At 45.7% G+C, this 17034-nt stretch overlaps 1 long non-coding RNA gene across 1 annotated transcript in view; it reads left to right on the top strand.

Moving 5' to 3' along the window:
* LOC138514261 (uncharacterized) overlaps window positions 1-17034 on the top strand; it is a 160469-nt gene that overhangs the window by 94432 nt on the left and 49003 nt on the right. The gene's annotated exons all lie outside the window — the stretch shown is intronic.

Here is a 17034-nt window from a genome sequence, read left to right as displayed (position 1 = left end):
AATTCACCCAAAGAAAAAAAATCAATCACTGCATGAAAAGCTGAACTGACAATACGTATGCTTTGCAGCTCAAGCCTGCTATTTTAAGTAGCAAAGAGAAGTAAACTTAATCTTATTATTTATTTTTTAAAGGACGTACATGAGTGCTCTACAAAAGATATTTATCAGTCTTTAAGGTGTTTGATATAATGTAAAAAGTATTTTGGGAATGGAGCGAACTCCCTACAAAGCACTTTATTTTGTGTATTCATTGGGCACACTGCTATCTTCGGGAAGCAACTGAGATCTCTGCATTGGTTGCGATTACAGGTTTACATTAGATGCCTAGTCCTTACAGAATACTTTAGCATTTATTTCCAGCATACCATTTAGGGCAGAAAGCAATAGTTAATATTTATAGTTCTTGAGGAACTTTAAACAGTGCTGAAAGGGACAATGGGGGCATTGGCTGTAAAGGCCATCATCCAGAGGGATACTGTGCTTGATTGGTTTGGAGGGTGCAAAGAAGGTGCTACTTCAAAGAGTTCCGTACATGTAGTTGAGTGCAAATCTGATGGTTATGGGTATGATGTTCCAAAGTCTTGTTAATGTTAGTTTCCTCGTTATTTTTTTGTGCAATTCTGCAGCTCTTGTATGGTTAGGACCCGGCATACAGTGATCCACTGACCACCAGAGATGGCGACTTTGCCTGCCAGGTAGGAAGTAGCATGTATGGGAACAGCTTAGTACAGGGGCGTACCCAAGCTTCTTTAAGACCCGACGGGACCAGGCAGATGCGAAAGGCGTTAACGAAAGCCGTCAGAAACGGTGCAAGGGAGTCGGCACATTCTTTATATTAACTTTCCTGTTGCTGACGCAGACTTTGTTATACGGACTTCCTACGTGAGCCGCCTCCTGCTCAGCCTATGCAGATTCTGCTTGAAAGCGGATTCCATTCCGCTTTGTGTTCGTGGCTCTTTCTACCATCCACCACATACAGAATAAGGTGAGGGGTGAACATGTGTAGAAAAGCACCCTGAACTAAATCAGTACGCTCCTCCTTACTGGGGGTTGTTACCTTCTTCTCTGTGCCATATACTAAAGAAATTCCACCATGCCTAGGTCACATCTTACTTGTATTTTGTCAATAGTCATTTCCGATCACCATCAACCCTACCGTTTGGACTACAAGAGGGGACATTCAATTCTTAAAACCAACAAACAGAACGTGCACGTACAAACGCTCTGCAGATTAGCGCACCAACCCAGCACTAGTGCGATCTCGTGCCGCTCGGGATAGTTCCATATACTAACTTCCTGTTAGTTATTTTGTCCATGTCGTTGTTCCCAGACTCTAGTTCTTCACTACTCTGCTCAAATCCCGCTGTGGTAAGCGTTGCTCCTTCTAACCCTGATTTTCTATGGCATGATTAGAATTAGGGAGTCTAATAAGCATCCTTGGTTTTTCCTAGGTCCTTCCTTTGTTCTGAACCATTTCAACCAAGGTATTACTGGGGAGGCTCTGGCTACACGCTCCGTTTTGTTTTAGCGGTTCCTTTAATCCATTGTCATTTCTCTTATAGCTCGGTGTTGCGGTGTACGTGTTCCCCGCTCTTTGGTATGATTTACTCCTCTGTCTGTTAACTCTTATCAGTAGAGGGGGGTATCATAAGAGAGTTCCCTCAAGTTGAGGAGGCCTGGGTTCTGGGTGAACCCCGGCTGGCGAGTGTAGTCCTGTCAGCTGTTCTGCTTCTTCCGCCTGAGCGACCTAAGGCTCGTCTTCCTGAGACCTGGCCAGAAAAGCAGTGAGTAACACTAGAGTGCGACTTTTGCAATGGGTGGGGCTCGTGATTCTTTGTTCAAAACCCAGGTCCTTGAGTTCCTTTGCAAGAGCCTTGGCTGATTTGTCTTTAGGGTCACTGAGGCCCAAGTTTAAGTCACCACGTAGAATAGTTTTAGTAGAGGTTTTAAGATTATCTCCTAAGACATGGAGTAGGTTACACTTAAAGTCTGTAGCCGGACCTGGGCACCGGTAGACAATGCATATGGTGACTGTAGTTGGGGGTGATGGAAAGTTTGGCAGAGATGGTGTCAGTGTTGCCTTCCAGAGGAGAGATGACTATTCTGAGAGCGAGAGCTTCTTTGACTATGATGGCTACTCCGCCCCCTTTCATCTTCCGTCTGTCTTGAAGGTGAATGGTGTAGCCGGGTGGGAGAGCGAATGCGATAGCAGGTCCGGCTGCTTCATGAAGCCAGGACTCTGTAATGGCTAAGATGTTGAAGTTGATAAGGTCACCATTCTCTGTAGCACGGGCAGGGAGCGAACGTGAGTTTATGAGGGCGCATTTGAGAGGAGGGAGAGGGATTTTCTTATTGTTTAGGGGGGGGGTGACTATAGGTAGTGTAGGACGAGAGTGGAGGACTCCTGGTAGGCAAGTAGTAGAAGAGCGATGCATGGAGAGGGAAGAGATGATCTTATGTGTGCCGTGGGTGTTGTCATGGAGTGGCGTGGGCTCCGAGAAGGGTATTTTAGACAACATTTTAGGTAGAGTGGCGAGCATGGACTGGGAGGTGACTGTGCGCGCGTGCAGGCAGGGGGAGCATGAGGAGCGTATGCCAAGCATGAAGTTCCTGAGAACTGTTGGCCTATGGTAACTTTGCAGTTGTGAAGGTTTAGTGCAAGACCTTAGCCTGTGGAGTCTGCAAACAGTGACAGCACTCGGGCTAGGTTCATTGTTGGTTGAGCAGGAGAAGGGCGGTAGAAAGGGGACAGAGCAGATGTCGTCTGAATTGGGAAAGTGGGTGGTCATCCCTTGCAGCAGAGTATGGGGAGAGCAGCCCCGGTGAGGATCCATGTGCCGTAGGGTAGTACATTTGAGGGAAAGCAGTATGCACCAGCCCTTAGCTGGATTATTCAGGTTTTGGTTAATGCTTTGCTAACTCAAGGATGTGTCCCACTGGAATTGAAAAAGTCCTTACCTTAAAAAACAATTCTAGACTATGAAATATTCTCCAATTATCGTCCTATTGTGAGTGTTTTGTGGCCTGCAAAGATTTTAGACAAAGTCGTGACTATGCAAATACAGGACTTCTTGGAATAAAATAATATCCTTTACCTATATCAGTCAGGATTCAGACCAGGCTGTGGCACTGACTGCCGCCTGGGACGATCTACTCAGGGCTGCCGGCGACAGTGATATTAGCATGCTTGTCATGCTGGATCTGTCGACAGCTTTTGATACAGTCGATTTTGATATTCATATGTCAAGACGGTCATCAGTGGCTCAGGTATCTGATGACGCACTTAAATGGTTTCCGTCCTTCTTGATGGACTGTTTCCAGCAGGTTAAAGCAGGACCACATTTGTCGGATCCCCTGCCTGTTACATGCACAGTGCCTCAGAGCTCCTCCATGTCACTGCTATTGTGTAACATGTACATTCGCCCATTGCTTAACATCTTTACCCAGTTTGATCTTTGCTATCATGCTTATGCAGATGATACTCAGATCTACGTCAGGCTAAAGCAACCACTGGAGGCAATGGAGCGAGTCTTGTCCTGTGCTGACAAAACCCAAAACTGGATGCTGAAGAATAAGTTTCAGTTGAATCCGTCAAAAAACTGAAATCATTGTGTTTGGTTCTAAAACAAAAATAGCTAATGTTTTACATCCTGTTCCCTGCCCAACCTTGTTTGAGGCTCCAACTAAATATACCCAGAAAGTGAACTATTTAGGTTGTTTATGGCAGTCTAGTCTGAGCTGTAATTTACATATCAACCAGATTGTTAAATCAGTTTTTTATTTTCTGCTAAAACTTCTGAATCCTCTACTGCCCATTATCTCATAGAAAGACTGACCTATTGTGGTGGGCACATTAACCAATGCTCCCCTTTTCAAAAGAGTCTTCTTTAGGTCCCAATGCAGCCCAGCTTATTGATCTTCCAAGATTGTTACTCCGTCACAATCATTCTTTACAATCTATGGGACAAGGTCTCTTGGTGGTTTCATTATCCAGAACTTCTATCTGGGGGGGACAGGCACTTCTCCCTTACTGGCCCCCATTACTGAAATTCCCTTCTGTAAAATCTGTGACAAATTGAATCTTTGAATATATTCAGGAAGCAACTGAAACGTATTTATATAATATTATTGCCCCCAGAGCAAGTATTCAAATTCTGTGCGGGTTCTGTTCTATACCCATTTTCATCTGTGCACAGATGCAGGTCTCTGCTGGGATCCTCTTGTGGGATATGCATGATACAAGTTCTCAAATCAAATCAGATTAAAGTGGAGCGAGAAGAGAAAAGGGAGCTCACTGCCTCACTGGAATTAAAGCTCTAGTCATTTGGTGTAGTGATGCATCTTGGCATCAGCAGCCAGGAAGGGACAACATAGGGGTAGGGCCAGTGGCACCTGAGATTCTGGAATGGGCTAAGCTTTGCGAGGCGGAGTTTAGGCTGAGCATGGGCACAGAATCCTTGTTTACCTTGATGTCAGACGACATTAGAAGACGAGTAGATTATGGAGCAACGGGTGCGCTGGTGTGGATAGACCCATTTTCAGCATTCAACCCTGTGGCCATAAAGGATGCACTCATATCCTCTCGATTGGACTACTTTCATTCCATTTATCTGGGATTACCGGAAAAAATGATACACCTGCAAAGAATTTGAAACCAGGCAAATTGTATTTTTCTCCATATTCTCAAAAGAAATCATGTCTCTTCCGGGCCTAGCTCAACTGCATTGGCTGCCATTTGTTAAAATATTTAAATACATCCCCTTATGTCTGGTACATAGAGCAATTTATCAAGCATGCCCTTTGTTTCTGATGAAACAACTGATTATTTAACAACCTATACATAATCTTAGTTCTTTAAATATAAATAGACAAATGCTGCCTCAGCATCTCTGTCTCACAAGGCCTTACCACTCTTTACTCTCCCCCCTGCAAGCTGGACGCAAACTGCTCTCCCCATTGCTCTTCCAGATGCGCAATTCACCCCCTCTATCCCATCTCTCCCTCCTAGCTACATATCGTTTCCTCTACTTCTACTCCTACAGCCTTTGAGCTGCCCTCAATCTCTCCTCTTCTACATCAACTCCCATCTCTGCGTCGCTCACCATCCATCCAGCTGATACACCTTCCTTTTGTTTCCCCATCACCTTCACACCTTAAGCTTCATGGTCCATATGTACCTTGCTATGTCCCTGTCATCTCTTCTGCTTTCTCTTCCCCTCCATGACCATCGCTAGTTCTCCAACTGCTCCTCTCTTGTCTTTCCACCCACATGCTTCGGTATCCAGTGATAATGTTGCAGTGAAAATGGTCCCCAGGTGGCGTCATTTCCTTAAAAATGCACCATCTAAACAATCAAACACTTTACAAAATATTCTACGATTGGAGGTAATCTTGTCTTGGTTACATACCTGTAAATTTCCTTTTAATATATACATTATTTCCATAGAAGATATGAGTGTAGATAGTCCACTATGGTCTAGGAGCCATTCACTTGTGTAGTCCCTCCACCTCACTTTGGTCCTTCATGGCCCTAACCGATGAGGTGGCAGGGCCTAAGCTCCGCCCCAGTCAACCATCTTCAGATTTTGAGCCGTAGAGACTACAGATGATGGATGCTGAGCGTAGGAGCAGCCTCTAGGGGAGGCGGGTGGACGCATGTGAATCTTTGAAAGATACCAATGCTGGAGAAATACAGTTACAGGTAAGTAAGATTTCTCCAGCATTGGATCTTTCATAGATTCCGATGCTTGAATAGAATACCAAGCAGTTAAAACATGCCCACATCATAATACATAGATATGCAAGCCTTTGCCACGCAGCAACACCAAGGTTTTATACCCAGGGAAAGGCGGGAGGAAGGCTGATACTACCTTATGCAAAGAGGTGGCGGAGCACTGCCTGGCCAACTGCAGATTCTTTGTTGGTATCTTCTGTGAGGCAGTAATACTTGGCAAACTTGTCCATAGTGCCCCGGGTGGGGGTTCTACAAATGTCCTTCAATGCTACCCCTGCGTGAAATGCCACTGAAGCTGCTCTCCCTCTGGTGGAGTGCACCAAAGGAGGCCTAGTGAGGGGGGGGTCGCCTTTAGACTTGTGACAGTGGGCAATACATTGAGACACCCAACGTGCCAAACTTTGTTTTGAAATACTTTGGCCATTAGTTAGGCCAGAGAAAGCAATGAACAATCTCTTGGAGGAGCGGAACTCCTTAGTTCTCTAAGTAAAACTTTAGAACCCTCGCCACATCTAGAGAATGCAAAGTTCTTTCTGCATCAAATGTGTGATTCTGGAAGAAAGTTGGGAGGGCAATGCGCTCCGAGAGTCATCTCCGACAAAACCTTGGGAAGGAAATTTGGATGAGTTCTCAGAATGACGCAGTCTTTATGGAACAAGGTAAAAGGAGGTTCTGATGATAAAGCTTGTAACTCACTGATCCTCCTGGCAGATGTGATGGCCATCAAGAAAGCTGTTTTCCAAGATAAGAATTTTATGTCACATCTATGAGTAGGCTCGTAAGGTGGTTCCATTAGAGCGGTCAGTACTGTATTTAGGCTCTAGGATGGAACTGCTGTTGGTGTAGGTGGGTAAGTACGCATCAGCCCTTTCAGGAAGATCTTAACAGCTGGTAGAGTGAGCAATGACTGCTTATCTGGATTCATCGTATTTGCCGCTATGGACGATAGATGAACCTTGATAGAGGATATAGATAATCCTGCTTTGGCCAAGTACAGCAAGTAAGGTAGCACCTGTTCGACCGATGCTGTGTGTGGGTTCACTGACGATGTTTCGCATCACTTGGAAAAACGAGTCAATTTCCGGATATAGGTGATCCGAGTAGAAGGAGCCCAAGATGCTTTGATAATATCCCAGCAATCTGCAGGAAGATCCAGATTCATTTTAGCTGCTCAGGAACCAGGCCTTGAGCGATAGGTTTGCTGGGTCGTGGTGGAGTACCTTGCGGTACTGTTGTGTCAAAAGCTCCTGATGAGCTTTGAGATGAATTGAGGGCCAACAGGAGAGGCGTTGTAGGGTTGAGTACCATGTCTGCCGGGCCAATCTGGCACTATCAGGATCATTGAACAATTCTGTTCCTTCAGTCTGCGTAGCACTCTCGCTATGAGAGGGATGGGGGGGAAAGACAAAGGAATTTCCCTGTCCAATCCACAGAGAACGCATCTCCTATTGACCGATGCTCTGGGTACCTGGATGCAAATGTGTGGCATTTCTTGTTGGCTTTTGTGGCGAAGAGGTCAATCTGTGGATGACCCCATTCTGAAAATATCCGTTGAACTTCTTTCTCGTCTAGTTCCCACTCGTGAGATGTCGTAAACTCTGCTTAGTTTGTCCGCTAGGACGTTGTCCACTCCCGGGAGATGTTGCGCTTTGATTTGAACTCTGTGCTGCAATGCCCATCCCCATAGCAGTTGAGCTTCTTGTGACAAGATCTTTGACTTGGTGCCTCCTTGTTTGTTCGTGTAATGCATGGAGGTCGTATGGTCTGTCTGGATGGTCACCACCTGCCCAGCTAATACCAGGAGGAAGGCTTTCAGCGCCCACCATATTGCCCTGAGCTCTAGGACATCGATGTGCAGTTGAGATTCCCGAGCAGACCATGTGCCCTTGGTTTGGAGGTCCTCTAGGTGAGCCCCCCAGCCCAACAGAGATGCATCTGTCCAGAGGAGAAGGGCAGATGTTGGTGCCAGAAAAGGCATTCCCTGTAAGAGGTTCGGAGGTGTATTCCACCATCTAAGCGCCTTGTGTAATGTCTCCGGTAGTTGGACAGTATCCTCCCATGAATCAAGTGCTTGTTTCCATTGGTGGTCCAGGGCCTCCTGGATTGGTCTCATGCGAAGTCTGCAATTTGGTATGAGAAATATACATGAGGACATCATGCCCAGGAGATATTTGAAAGAGTGTACCGTGGTTGCCACTCTGTCTAGGAACCATGAGGTCAAGTGGAGAATAGCTGCTACTCTGTCTGCCGATGGTCTTTCCCTGGGAATGCTGATGTCTAAATCTGCACCCAGTAAGGGAACTGTCTTGCTGGGCACTGGGCATGATTTTGTTACCTTTATTGAAAAACCTAACCCTTTTAAGAGGGTTATTGTTCTCGAAACTGCCAAGCGTGTGAGTTTGTATGATCTTGCCCTTATCAACCAGTCATACAAAAATGGGAATACTTCTGTTCTCCTGTCCTTCTGAGTTTTGCCGCTACCGGTGCAAGACATTTGGTAAAACCTCTTGGTGCTGACCTTAGGCCGAATGGGAGAACACGGAATTGGAAGTGTAACTCCCCTATTGCGAACCTGAGGAACTGCCTGTGGGCAGGGTGGATGGGAATGTGGAAGTAAGCGTCTTCCAGAACTAGAGTGGCCAGGAAGTTGTGCCAGTTTATCCAAGGTAAGACGCTTTGCAGGGATATTATCTTGAATTTGATGCGCTTGATGAACTTGTTGAGCGTTCCTAGATCCACTATAGGTCTCCACTGACCGTTTTTCTTTTTGATCAGAAAGAAACAGGAGAGGAAGCTTCTTCCCTTCTGTTGGCCTTAGACTGGTTCGATAGCTGCTTTTTGAAGCAGTTTGTGGATTTCAGACATAACATGGCTTAAAGGATGTACCTTGCAAGGGGTGGGAGCAAGGGTCACGAGTCTCCAATATAGGAGGCACTGTTTTTTCATTGGATGGTTAACAGTGGCATCTAGGGCGGTTGTTTTGGATTTTATTTTCTCCATGGACGAAGGAATTAACGGTGTCGTCGACAGCGTCGTCGTATGCTTTGTCGACAGTGGCTTCGTGGACGATGACATTGTCGACGGTAGCTACGATGACTTTGTCGACGGTTGACTGTGTTTATCCATAGATAGGTTCTTCGTGGATGAGAGATTCGTGGACGAGTGATGGGACTCTGTCGACCAATGTTTCGTGGAGGCTGATTTCGACGATGAAGATTTGGTAGTCAATGACGAGGTTTGAAGTGTCGTTGTCATGAATGATATGGGTTTCGTCAACGCTTGGTCTTCGATGGGCCTCTATCGCTATAGCCACTCGTAGATAGCTTATCTGTTGACGATTGCCCACCCAGGTTTTTTGAAAACACCTCCTTACCTTTGGAGGTATTTTTCTCCTCAGGATGCCGTTTCTTGTGATCCCCAGAGCCCAAAGGGGGTATGGTATTTCCACCTTCCTCTTACTTTTGAGAGGGAAAGACACTCCTTTCCACTGAAGAGGCGCTTCTCTTAGAAGTTTGCCTCTCAGATGGTTTAGTAGAATGTACAGGAGCTGTCTTGTCAGATTCTTGGCAGATTCTTCGTCAGAAGATAAGACCTTTGGCTTCTAAATGTAAAATAAGTCTTCTGTCTGTCCTGCAGGGATTTGTTGGAGAAAGTCCGGCAAATGTCACATTTATTGATATCATGAGGATACATGCAGTAGATGCATTGCTCATGAGGATCCTTCATGTAGACTAGTTTCTTCATGCACCATGTGCAGTCACTGAACAGGGAAGGCTTTTTGGCAGTTGGGAGTTCAGCCATGATCTGAAGAGGATTTCCCTCGACTAATTTTAGGTGAGGAAAAGTGTTTTCTGACACCAGAAACACAGAGCAGAAAGAGTTTGATAAGGAGATCGCAAAAAGATATATTTTGAGATAACCAGAGAGCTGGAGGATTCCCTCTGTTAGACTGCGGTGAAAAATCTGAAGATGGCTGACTGGGGCGGAGCTTAAGCCCTGCCACCTCATTGGTTAGGGCCATAAAGGACCAAAGTGAGGTGGAGGGACTACACAAGTGAATGGGTCATAGACCATAATGGGCTAGCTACACTCATATTTTCTATGGAAATAATGTATATATTTAAAAATAAAAAAATCAATAATTATTTCAATCACAGAGGATTCCCAGTCTGACGACAGGGAATACTCAGGCATCTCAATCTATGAAAGATCCAATGCTGGAGAAATAATTATACCCCTCCAAGAATATTTGAGGAAAGTATTTTGGGGGCAGGAAAAGTCACTGACCTGGCGACTTTTTCATGACGAGATGATCACATGGTACCCATGCTTCACCATGCTCCACTGCAAAATAAAGTATAATAGGCAACACATATATACAAGACAATAACAAAACTATACATATAGTTGAGGCCCAAAGGTGTAAGGCGCTATATAAGAAAGCAGATAGATAACACACTTATTAAAAAACACTTTAATGTGTCTTGTGCTGAAAGTGTCAATGTGCTGAGGGCTACCATCTCTTTAAACTTCTACTTGTGCAACTACTCTAAAGATCCTTTTAAAGATCTAGTAACCATTACATTGCCCGACATGTTTCATTGCAGACCCTTATACAAACATTTCTTCCAAAGTCATAACTGACATCTTCATCTTTTTCCACAAATTTCAGGCCTGGGGTAGAATCCATATGCAATCAACCTTCTCACCACTGGGCTAAATCGAGATCAATGGAGTTAAAGGATGCTGCATCTTACAAACTCTCATACTCATTATCCGAGGGTGGTGATCAATATGTATAAAAATGGCACTGTTGTGGTCCATGGTATCCACAAATATCCTTTTAAAGTAAACAAACCCTCCCAGGCTGCTTATATAGGTCAAGTCTAACTACTTAAAAACTGCTCCGTTTACACGTGGATCTGTTGAGTCTTTTGAAATATTCATTAAGCAAAATCTGTGTCACACTTCAATAAAACTAGGTTTCACCACACATATACAAGACAATAACAAAACTATACATATAGTTGAGGCCCAAAGGTGTAAGGCGCTATATAAGAAAGCAGATAGATAACACACTTATTAAAAAACACTTTAATGTGTCTTGTGCTGAAAGTGTCAATGTGCTGAGGGCTACCATCTCTTTAAACTTCTACTTGTGCAACTACTCTAAAGATCCTTTTAAAGATCTAGTAACCATTATATTGCCCGACATGTTTCATTCCTCTTCATTCAGTCTCAATCTCCGGAAATTCTTCAAGGGCTTTAAACCTTCTATACACTTCTAAAAAAAAATATTCCAATGCCTAGGGTGATCTGTAACTTTCCCGTTTTATTCTTACAGGCTAGTAGTTACTGTTCTATGCTGCTAGGAGCCGTACAATCTTGCAGTCTCCCTTCTCTAAAAGACTGAATTGTATAGTTTGACTCTTGTCCTATACCTACTAAGGGTCCTCCTAATGTGACCTTCTGAATTGCTTATTTTATCTAGTCAGCCTATTGTTAATGCAAGCTTGACATTGAAGACCATGTAAATAGGTCCTGAATAACGGTGTACAGCTTCTTGCCCTCTGTGACTTATTTCTTCATTCTTTTCTATATAGGCGAGGTCAAAGTTTTATCTCTGTATCTGTATCCATTTGTAGGTATGGCAAAGGTATTCTTCCACTATGAAGAGCCGATACCTGGGACCATTCTCTTCCTTTTCTGTAAAAGGGTAAACATTATTTGTAAAGGTTGCCAGACTTCTAGCTTGGCTAGAATCCGTAGTGTAACGTTATGCATTAATATTTTTATTTTTGTATTTATTGTTTTATATAGCGCCAATAGACATAATTGTCAGTTCTGAGTCACCCAATTTCTGATGCTTACGCCAAAGTTTAGATTAGTGGATTGAATCCATTGCCCACTTAAAGAAAAAAAAACCTTTGATTTCCAGAACAATAAACACACAAAAATACACAAAAAATAAAGAAAGACCAGCAGTTCAGCAAATCAACCCTTGCTCTCATATTAACCTATCAATCATCTCCACTCCACCCTAGTACAGATATGCAGCTTTCCTCACTGTGTCATGGTTAGGCTCATCATCATTATTATTGGCAAAGTTACTCACCGTAGTGACATACCTTACTCCTAGTCCATAGTCCCCTTTCCTCCATACTTGTGGGGCATTGCGTTCATCGGGATGGGCCGGAGCACTTTTAAAGCATCAGAAGATTCACTTTTATGTTCTTTTATTTTTAGACGGGGTCACCGCACGTGATCAGAGCCCCGCCTTCCTGAGCTCCGCCCTGCGCGTTGCCCTTCAATCCTTTTCTATCGCCAGGTCGAGGACCATTTAGCAACAATAGAGGATACTTATTAGAGGGGACAGCGGGAGGGAGTATGGAGGAAAGGGCACTATGGACTAGGAGTAAGGTAGTCACTACGGTGAGTAACTGTCATACTACTACGACCGGTCCCCTTTCCTCAATACTTGTGGGGGATTCCCAAGCACTGACCAAAGTAAATACGGGTGGATGGAAATTTCCCTTATTGGAACAAATTCTTAAGAAATTGGGCATTAGCCTGGGAGCCAACGTCAAGACTTCTGCAAAAAGTCAAATGGGAAGCCCATGTAGCAGCCTTGGTTATGGACTCCCAAGGGACGTATTTTTGGAAGTCAACAGCATCCACTTTGGAACGGACCAGCTATGCATGAATGCCCTTTGCGGGCTGAAGGCCTTGAGTTTTGTAGGCCTCTGAAATACATGAAGCTATCCAAGAGATGGCCGCTTTCGAGGCTGGTTTCCCTTCTGGGTCACCAAACGTAACAAAGAGCTGTGAAGAACTACCAAGTTCACTTGTTCTGTCGAGGTAAAACTTCAGAGCACGTCTGATTCGGCATCAGAGACCAGGTTAGGGAAGAAAACTGGTAAAGATATTGACTGGTTTAAAGATAATTCAGGAACAACTTTTGGAAGGAAAGAAGTGCCAGTGCGAAGCAGCTTATCCTTTTGGAAAGTTAGGAACGAATGTTCGACAGAGCTTGAAGCTCACTTATTCATCTCGCAGATGTTACTGCAATCAAAAAGGCCACCTTCCAAGAAAGGCACTTGAGCTCGGTAGTGGCCATAGGTTCAAAAGGCTCATCACATAGGGCGGTGAGGACAACATTCAGATCCCATTTGGGACGAGGGGCCCGCACCGGCAGAAATGGATGAAGACCTGTAAAATGTCTCTTGATGCTTGGGTTTGCCAGTGAAAGAGAGCAACTGTCTGTGGACATATAAGCAGCAATGGCAGATAAGTATGTCCTGCATAAGACATGGATGACAGAGGCTGCAAGGTCAGATACAAAAGACAAGACCCAGTCAATAGAAGCCTGCCTGAGATCAAGCTGATTAGCTAGACACCAATTACAAAATCGGAGCAACTTGCACCTATATTGAGCTCTCGTAGAAGGCTTACGTGCCGCTTGAATTATATACGCATGATATCCTCACTGAGGTTGAACTGCGCTAATGACTGGAACTCGGGTACCAGGCTGCCAAGCTGAAAGATTGTGGGGAGGCGTGCCACAACTCGTGATTTCTCTTGTGAAGGAGGTCAGGAATCTGCAGCAACCTGATAGGGGAGCACACGGACAGGTGCTGCAGTTCCAAAAACCAGTGTGCTGCAGTTCCAAAAACCAGAACCTGGGTGGCCACCAAAGAGCTATGAAGAGGAGAGTGCAGTTGGTAGCACTCCCGAGTTTCCAGAGCGACCAATGAATCAGCGACAAAGGAGGAAAAGCGTAAGCCTTAATGCTGTCCCAAGGGATCTCAAGAGCGTCCCCTCAAGGAAGACACTCCGAGCCCGTCCCTGGAAGCATAAAGAGGAAGTTTCGGTTAGCTGAGGTTCCAAAGAGGTCCACCGCTGGAGAACCCTATTGCTGGAAGATCTTGGTGAGAACATCAGTGTTCCTCTCCCACTCTTAATGCGACGCAGATTGGCGGCTGAGGGAGTCTGCAGCCACATTGATGTGACCTGGACATTCAAGCTTGAAGCCAGACATTGTGTTGGATAGCCCAATTCCAAAATTGGATAGCTAGGTCCACGAGACTTGATGCCCCCGTTTGTTGATGTAGAACTTCAGTACGGAATTGTCTGCGCCAATTTGAACCACACTGCTGGTGATTGAGGGTTGAAAAGCCTTGAGTGCCAGAAAAACTGCAAGGAGCTCTAGGTATTTGATATGGGACCGCCTGTCTTGGGGCATCCACAAATCGTACACCTCAAGGTGACGCAGTGTCGCTCCCACCCCAGAGGGGAGGAGTCTGTGGTAACTGCTACTTGTAGGCAGGTCTCCTGAAAGAAGGTCCCCACTGAAAGGTGCTGGCGGACAACCACCATTGAAGATCCGCCATCATGCAGGATAGGACTGGAATCATCTTTGAGTCCAGATCCGTAGCATGGGACCAGCAGCTCCGAAGAGCAAGCTGAAGAGCCGATTGGAACATACATTTTCCCCAATGACGTCAAGAAGCTTGTCGTCCCTGGAAAGGACCAGAGACGCTGCAGTGGAGATATAGAGGACGGCTTCGACTGGAGCATAGCTGCTGCCACCACCGATGAGGAGATTGGACATGCAGTCAAGGATATGTCTTCAGACGTGTGTAGCTTGTAGCAAGCGTCATTTTTCTTGTAGATTTTGCAGGGAATTAGGTTTTTCACCAGACCTTGCAAGCTTCGGCCAGGACATCCTTTTGAAGGAAAAGGCCAGTGCGCTCCGCTGTCGACAGTAAATGCTCCAGAAGGTATACCTAAATATCTCTCTTGTGGAGCTCACCTTGTCTCCGCGGGGGTATCGAATGCATGCGAGGTCAGGTGGTCCGTTCCAGCGTGGTGGAGCTTCGCTCCCTAGCTGGTTTGCTCAGGTGCCCTTGTCTCGGCTTGAACTGGCCTGGAGTCAGCTCCTGATGGGAAAACAGAATAAATATAAAAGGGGACTGGCGCCTTCCCCGGTGGACCCTTCCCTTGCGTCCCCAGATAAGAGTTCTTGTTGTTCTGGTTACCCAACGCAGTGTTTGCTCACCATGGAGATTGTAATGATGTGCTCTCCTTCCTGCTCGTCTCGTCAGGGGTGCAATGTTGCTCCACTGAATAGTTACTCCACTGATCCGGTACAAGGGTACTTGGATCGAGTTGCTCCACTGATCCGCTGCAATTGGTGAGTCTTCCCTTGTTTAATTATGCAATAGAATCAGTTTGTTATTCACCGTTCCCTTGTCTTCTCGTATGTCCATTATGCAATGTTCTCTAATTCCTATGTCTCTTCTTCCCACAGATTCTGGACGTCGGACAATGTGTAACAGCAAAAGCACAGGTGGAACTGCCCCGTGAAGCGTCGGACGCTATTGAAGTTATGTAAGCTGCAGTCGCAAGAGAACTATACTTGCAAGCTTTTTCTTCTGAACTAACCTTGTTTTGCTTTTCTCTTCTTTCTCCGCAGGTGTGGCCCCTATGCAGAAGATTGAGCGGAGTTTCGGAGATGGTGCCGGAGGCTGAATCAGCTGCTGTGCGGAAGGAAGAAGGTTGCGGGACCACTGCGGATGCCAAGGATCACTGGGTAAGTGTCAGGTAAGCTGGAATCCTCGCGTGCTCGTAGAATGCTGGAATTCCTTTCCATGGATCCGATGTCAGCGGAGAGCGTTCTGCTGCCATGGGCAGTTCAACGCGAAGCGTCTGACAAGGCCTGGGCGGGTTTATATAGCCAGGCCCGGCCACACCCAAGATCTTGGAGCATGTTCTGCTGGCCACACCCATTCCAGAAGCAGCATTAAGGATGTTCAGGCCTGCAGACAGCCAGTGTTAGTTTTGTTGAACAGTCTTCATATCATGAGCCTAGTGCCAAAGACGCCAGGACAGGGTCCAGGTCGGCCTTTCTTGATCTCTCCAGTTTTTAATCCGGACGGGGTTCCTTTTAAGCCCCAAAGTTCCAAGGGCAGGGTTACATTATCTCTCGCAGGTACTGGTCATGACAACACACCCCCTCAAGGCTCCCCTCAAAGGCCTTCTCTCAGGTCCTGGTTTCGGTGGGATATATCTGTATATTCAAGTCATATGTTCATATGTTTTTATATTTGTCTGTACATATAATGCCTAACCTTGTTATTTTTATTTTGCCTGTAACAAAGTGATGCGCCCGGTTGCCCTTGGGCCTGGTGCGCTTTATAAATAAAATACAAATTATTAAGATGGAAGCGTTCGAGTAGACGCGGGGCATGGATGTATTCACTGGGTTCCCACGTCCTGTTTTAGGGCCCGTATCCTTTCCAGTCTACGAGATAGTATAGTTTCGACCTGGTCACTATAGAATCTAAGATGTCGTTGACCTCGTACTTGGGTTCCCCATCCACTACTACTGGAGTTGGTGCTGCTGTGACACTTGTTCCTGACGATACTGGTTTCAGGAGAGAAATGTGGAACACTGGGTGAATGCGCATATTTGCAGATAGGGCTAATTTCATAGCAACAGGGTTGATAATTGCTTGGATGGTATACGGGCCTAGGTACCTTGGACGGAAGGTCTTAGATCCCTTCAGGGGAAGATGTCTAGACGGTAACCAAATTGTATCTCTGACTTGGTAGGCTGGAGCTTCTTTCCGATGCTAATCGGCGAATCTTTTTTGTCCCTCCTTGGCCCTGGTGAGGTGTTCTGTCGCCCTCTTGAGAGCCTGAGCAATCGTGAAGTGTAAGGTGGTTATTGCGGGCATTTCCAAAACGTCAGGAGGATCGAAAGTAGAAGTGCGTGGATGTCACCCATGTACAGTGTAGCAGGGAGTCTGTCCTGTAATGTATGGAATTGTTGTAAGCATACTCCACTATCCACAACACATCTACGCAGGTGTCCTCCGATTGGTGTAGCATACCCCTCATGTATTGCTCCAAGGTCTGGTTTGTCCGTTCCGTCTGACCATCGGTCTGGGGGTGGGGACTCGTAGACAGGCGGATGTCAATTCCTGCTAACGCACCACTTTTTTGCCAGAATGTGGACACAAACTGGATTCCTCGATCAGATATCAGGATAGTTGGAAAGCCGTGGATACGGACGATTTGTTCCAAGAATACTTTCGCTAGAGTGTAAGCTGTGGGGAGGCCCCTCAGAGGGACGAAATGGGCCATTTTAGAAAACAAGTCAACGACTACTAAGATGGTATTGTACCCACGGTGGGGTGGAAGGTCCGTGATCAAATCTAATGACAACGTGTGGGAGGTATCGCTAGAGGGCGAAGCAGGCCTGCAGGTTTTTGCTTCAGAGATTTGTTCTGTGCACA

This window comes from Ambystoma mexicanum, chromosome 12 (genome assembly GCF_040938575.1).
Source record: "Ambystoma mexicanum isolate Mex_15411 chromosome 12, UKY_AmexF1_1, whole genome shotgun sequence".
Taxonomy (NCBI): Eukaryota; Metazoa; Chordata; class Amphibia; order Caudata; family Ambystomatidae; genus Ambystoma; species Ambystoma mexicanum.
Note: the sequence above shows the minus strand (reverse complement) of the source record. Positions and strands in the feature narration are given on the sequence as shown.